The sequence below is a fragment of the Narcine bancroftii genome, chromosome 11, assembly GCF_036971445.1.
Source record: "Narcine bancroftii isolate sNarBan1 chromosome 11, sNarBan1.hap1, whole genome shotgun sequence".
NCBI lineage: Eukaryota > Metazoa > Chordata > Chondrichthyes > Torpediniformes > Narcinidae > Narcine > Narcine bancroftii.
This window is the reverse complement of record NC_091479.1, coordinates 80,107,779-80,113,957: the sequence shown is the minus strand read 5'-3', so window position 1 is coordinate 80,113,957 and position 6,179 is coordinate 80,107,779. Positions and strand designations below refer to the sequence as shown.

Genomic DNA, 6,179 nt, shown 5'->3' with positions numbered 1-6,179 from the left:
ATATCATATGTCTCCAGCAATACCAGGTCACGAAGCAATATCGTGCTGCCACTTGGGTAGACTGAGCATGAGTTATGTTGAGAGGAAATGAAAGCAGCCTGTGGTGGAATAAGCGAGAGAAGGGAAAACAACCAAAAGAGAATCCTTATACATGCTTTCAAAATTGCATGGTAATTTCTTTTCTACAGAATTGAAGAATTTTTCATGATCTTGCAGAAATACTGGACCCAAACCTTGGAGAATAACGTTGTAATCTTAAATGGGCTCCAATTAAAACCACTATCCCCAAGAATGAAATCCAGTTCAGAGCAAATAGAATGCGTCTTACTAATTAAACAGACAATATATACCAGTGTAAACAATGACAGTGTATGATGATGTATGTACCCTAGTGTAAACTGTAGCAATATATGGTGGAGCATGTTGGTGTAAACAGTGGGCAATGTATGATGGTGTTTATGCCTAGTGTGAACAGTAGCCAGGATATGGCAGTCTTTGTGCCTAGTGTAAATAGTGACAGCATATGGAGGGCTATGTATCTTGGTGCAAACAATGGACAGATAGCACATGGTGGAGCATCTGCACAAATACACCCTATATTGTTATGCTTGATGTTTATTTTCTAAGGTTGCTCTTGGTTAATTTCCCTTGGTCAGACTTGTTCAGTCCTTTGGTCGAAGTCTCTCTTGTTCTTAACAGTTAAAGATGTGAAAGGTTATGATGTATTCCAGAATGGAGAATGCTAGTAGGCTACAGAGAAAACAAGCAGTGGTTATCAGTAAATGGGAAAATAAAAGCATTGGAAAAAAAGGTGAAGTGATTTATTTTGTTGGAAAGTGAGGGGAGCAAGAATTTAAACTAAGGAGACAGAAACCCAAAGGTTTGTGATGACTTTTTTAAAGGCAAAGATTTTTTTTAAACCACACATGGGATCTTTGGTTTCTTAAAGAGATGTAGGCAGTAAAAAAAAAATTATTGTGAACCTGTTGAAGTCATGAGTTCTCTGGGAGTATTCTGGTAATTCCAGATACTATACTTTAAGAAAGATCTCAAAGCTTTGGTAAAGGTCCAGAATCGATTTATTGAACTGATACCAGGAATGATGAACTTCAATTAAATGAAGAGATTGAAGATATGTGAATCATTCTCCTTATGAAAGTGAAATTTAATAATAGTGTTCAAGGGTAAATAAAGGATACTTTTTCTAGTGGAAGAAGGACTAGCAAATAGAGATATTTGACAACTGGTAAAAGAACAAGAGATAACATGAAATAAAACATTTTTTGCACAGATTTTTTTAACATCTGCAATGCAATACATGAAAGTGAAGTGGAAGGAGATTGGTTAAAGATATGCAGGATAAAATTGCAGGTTTATGGTGATAAAGAGGAATGGAACTCGAAAGCTCTCAGTCAGTACTGGCACAGTGGGTAGACTGATCTCCTTTTGCATTTTGTGTCTGTATTGAATAAAATTGAGGTTCTTTAGATAAATGCAAATAACCATGTTGTTAAATCTTATGAATTTGCAATTGTACAAAAATATTAACATCATTTAAGGTAGTTGCATCATTAAGATATATACATCAAATTATATGGAGGGTTATTCAGTCTTGACATGGGGAAAGTTTTAACTTGGTGCCAGGTTAAAGAGAACTCTGCTTCATTATTTTTAATCGAATCTTGAAAAAGTTGGAAATAATTTTATTTTCAGTAAGGGTTAAAGTTCAGAAAATAAGAAGAAGGCTCGGTTGTTATCCATTAAATTTGATCATTCCTTCAAATGATCTGCTGGCTGGCCTTGCAAGGGAATGTATTGAAGGGAAAGAATTTTGCACATTTTCACAGAGGATGGATTATTGTTAGGCTTGTTTTAGGAATCATCTGCTTTCTATTCATCACATTCTGTGGTAAGTTAGTTAATGGATCTTCATGGAATCTGTTCTGAGACCACTTAGAGGAATTTTGACTGAACTGGTCTTTATTGAGATAGTAAAGAGTGGCTTGCCTCCTGACCCTTCAGTGCCTCAGCATCTTCATTCCTTCATCGTTCCTGGGTCAGTACGTTGGACCAATATAGTGGGTACAATTGTTTGACCACCATTTTGCACAGGGTCTGCTGCAATCAATACAAGAGGATCCACGATGATCATCACAAGGGAAACTGGAAAAAAGTGTTCTAAAATCTTGAAATATGATGACTGCCCCCCACCCCCACGCTTCTCATCCTTTTGTGGCTCTGATTATTCCATATGAAAAGGGAATTTTCTTGCATTTTGTTCGGTTTATGTAGCTGTTCAGGATGTGGTTTTTTTTTCTTTTCTGAATTGGGAAAGCCAAGGCATATTAGGATTCTTTCTCGGAGACCCTCTGCCTAGAAAGCATGACCCAAGCTTCCAGGCATTTGTCACTGAAATCCTTTATCCCACTGACCAGAGTACCTTACAAATCTTACAGATCCAACCCTCCTGGGAGTCACCAGTCAGTCATTTTACGTCAGCCTCAAAACTGCTTACACGAGCAGAGAAAGAAAATCTGTTGGAAGATAAGCATGAAAAATTAACTGGATTTTACCCCAGGGCAGATCAAAGACTTGCATTTCAATCATCTCCACCCAAAGATGTGATATCTGAATTCGACCAGAGGTTAAATGCATCTCTGCAGTGCAAATGTTCCTCACCAAGCTATCAAGGTTGGCTAGACGTTGGAAGGTTTGCACCCATCTTCCCTAACAGGTCAGACAGAGAGTTCAACAGTAACATCTGGAGATATTATGTCTCCCAAAATCTTGAACATCATGGTAATATAGACCAAGAACGTTTTCCTAAATGGATAACTTCACTGTATCCAATATCCATTCCACTCCCTTCAAGAATGAGAGAAAACACTTGGTTACAATTCCTTTCCTGTAGTAACCTGTATATTGATTTACAGTGGAAGAAAAAAGTAATTACTTTGTTGGAAAAAGAGCAGAAGCATTATGGGAAACTAAAGATAAAGAGTGAGAGCAGAGTGCCCCCAATTGACAACCATGGGAATATAATCCCACCAGAAAACATGAAATGGTGAGTTAAATTATGGTCGCCTATTTTTAAAAAAACATTTTCTCTCTTGTAGATTTTAGCCTTTGTGTGGTCAACTGAACAACAATTCTTCTGTGACATTCAGAATCATTGAATTTAACAGCCAGAGGAAGGCCAAGTTGCCCATCACTCCAATTTCCTGTTCAATATTATGGGGGTTTGTGTGTCTTAGATTTACTTTCCTGCTCAATATCCTGGACTCTTTGCATTCAAAATCTAATTATCTTGATTTAAACAGTGGAAAATAATTGATGTTGAGCAGGACCTTAGGTATGTTGATTCATAAAATGGAAGCAATTAGGAAGACGTATGTTGGCCTTAATTTCAAGGTCATCGGGTTATGTGTCAAATAGTCTTGTCCAAAAATCTACAACGCTTTGGTGAAACTCACACCATGACTGTGTATGTAGTTCTTGTCAGTGTACACACATGTTCTAAGTGTGGATTTCACCAGAGTATAGTAAATTCATTGATTTATAAATTGATAATGTTACCTTAATTTAATTCAACACTTGAAGCCCTCGGGTTAAAAAAAAATCCAAAAACATATCACTCTGAATAAAGATCTTCTCTCATCTCAATGCTAAATCTCTAACCATTTATACTGCAGCTGGGCCCCCTACTTTAACACTGTAATACATTTTCAGCACCAACTCTTTTCCTTTGGAGAAGAAACAGCAGGAATCCCTAAATTGTGGCCCTGGCAATCTTTCCGGCTGCCATTTCAAGTGTTGCCAAGTAACCAGTACCATATGACTTCCAATGGAAAAAAAAATCCATGACTGATATCCGTACACAAGACGTTTCAATGAGATTTCCTTAATTCTAACATCAGTGACTACAGACCAATCCCACACAACCTCTCTTCATAAGATGCTTCGGTTTCCTCCCACCCCCAAAAATGTAATGGGATTGTAGGTCAATTGGGTGCAATTGGGTGGCACCGGATTGTGGGCTGATAGGCTCTGTTACCATGCTGCTTGTCTAAATTAAATCTAAAAAATTAAATTAAGGTAACACTATCAATTTATAAATCAATGAATTTACTATTCTCTGGTGAAATCCACACTTGGAACATGCATGCACACTGACAAGAACTACATACACAGTCATAGTGTGAGTTTCACCAAAGCTTTGTAGATTTTTGGACAAGACTATTTGACACATAACCCGATGACCTTGAAATTAAGACCAACATACAATTTGTCTTCCTAATTGCTTCCATTTTATGAATCAATATACCTAAGGTCCTGCTCAACATTGATTATTTTCCACTGTTTAAAGTTATGTTTTATGCCTATATATTTTGTTAATTAAAACATTTTGTGGCTGAGAAATCCACGAGTAAAATTTATTATTATTTCATCTGTTTTTTTTGTAGCTTGAAATTGCACATTTTTGCATTTGCAGAGATTGGATTCCATTATCTGTGATAGCTGTGGTCCTTAAAAAGGATAAAGAATAAGAAAGATACTTCTGCTTTTGACCAAGAAAGGAAAAATCCATCTCAGGCATTCCAAGATATATAATTTAATCATTTTTTCCCCCTGCCTATGAGAGAGAGTGATACTGATGAAACTGAGTAACTTAGCATTCTAACAAAGCAGGGCACTAATTGCACATACTAAGACAATTCAGAATGAAATCTAATATCATTTGAATTTCTGAGAAATTAACTGTTAATGTGGTTAATTGGATCAGCAAGTTTGCAGATGACACAAAGAGTGGAAATGTTGTGGACAGTGAGGAAGGCTTTGAAAGCTTGTAGAGGGATCTGGATCCACTGGAAAAATGTGCTGAAGAATGGCAGCTGGAATTTAATGCCGACAAGGGTGAGGTGTTGCATTTTGGAAGGACAAACCAAGAAATGGTAGGTCACTGAGGAGTATGGTAGAACAGAGGGATCTGGGAAAACAGATATCAAGTTCCCTCAAAGTCACCTCACAGCTAGATAGGGTTGTAAAAAGAGTTTCTGGCTTTCATAAATCAAAGTTTTGAATATACGAATTGGGATGCTATGTTGATGTTGTATAAAACAACAGTAAGGCCAAATTTTGAGTATTGTGTGCAGTTTTGGACACCTAACCACAGGAAGGATAGCAATAGATTGAAAAAGTGCAGAGGAGATTTACAAAGATGTTGCCAAGACTTGAACGGAGTTACAGGGCAAGGCTAAGTAGGTTAGGACTGTATCACAATTCTGATGGGTACAGACAGAATCAATGCAAGCAGGCTTTATCCACTGAGGTTAGGTGAGACAAAACTAGAGAACATGGATGAAAGAGGAAAAGTTTAAAGGGAACATTAGGGAGAATTTCTTGCAGAGAGTGGTGGAAATGCCGAACAAATTGCCAGCTAAATTGGTAAATGCAGGCTCAATTTTGACATTTAAATACCTGGACAGGAGAGGTATGGAGGGATACGGTCTGGGTGCAGGTCAGGCAGAAAAATAGTCTAGAAAGGCGAAGGGTCTGTTTCTGTGCTATAGCCTTCTATGGTTCTAGACCATCACTCTGGTATGTTTCCAGTTAATATCGTCCATGAGATTTTGAAATGCTTAGAAATATGGCACTTTATTGACATCTTTCAGGTGTATTTTATGCATTTTATGATGCCAGATATCTATAATAAATCTAAAGAAGTGGCAGAAAGTAGCTGAAGAAAATACTTTGGCTTCCCCTTTCCCTCAACCCCTTCCCCTTCCCTATTGTTCTGGTTTCTTGAGACAGTTGGCTTTGTAGAGTTGCAACATTTTCTTATCTGTCTCTTGGTCCATATGTAACACTACTAAATTCTAAAGAAAAACTTGCATTAAAATGTGTTTCTTTCTTACAGGCATCTTTCCAAAATTCAGCAATGCTGTAAAAGTCCCAATGGAAAGGGCTCCAAGACAAAATCCACAATACTGAGTAGTGGGAAGCTGCTGTAGAAATTATTTTCCTGTGTAATACTCAACTTGGTGCCTGAAATCAGCAATGTAGGAAATAAAATGATTCTTTGTTTACTGGTACCTATGGTAACTTGTCCCTTTTGTACTTTTCTACAATAAATTATTCACAGGAAATAATTAAGGAACTTGGAATTATACTAGAAGAAT

General features: G+C 37.2%; 1 protein-coding gene and 1 long non-coding RNA gene across 4 annotated transcripts in view; one reads left to right on the top strand and one right to left on the bottom strand.

The window, feature by feature from the left end:
• Positions 1-81: 81 nt before the first annotated feature.
• Positions 82-6,092, top strand: LOC138746001 (uncharacterized). Its single transcript, XR_011346649.1, has 3 exons — positions 82-170; positions 3,117-3,239; positions 5,918-6,092. It is a non-coding gene; the product is annotated as an uncharacterized lncRNA (long non-coding RNA).
• Positions 1,963-6,179, bottom strand: part of itfg2 (integrin alpha FG-GAP repeat containing 2) — a 166,140-nt gene continuing 161,923 nt past the window's right edge. For all 3 annotated transcript variants that reach the window (XM_069903662.1, XM_069903663.1, XM_069903661.1), the window contains one exon: positions 1,963-2,534. The gene's annotated coding sequence lies outside the window, so the exon portion shown is untranslated. The remainder of the gene's footprint in view (positions 2,535-6,179) is intronic.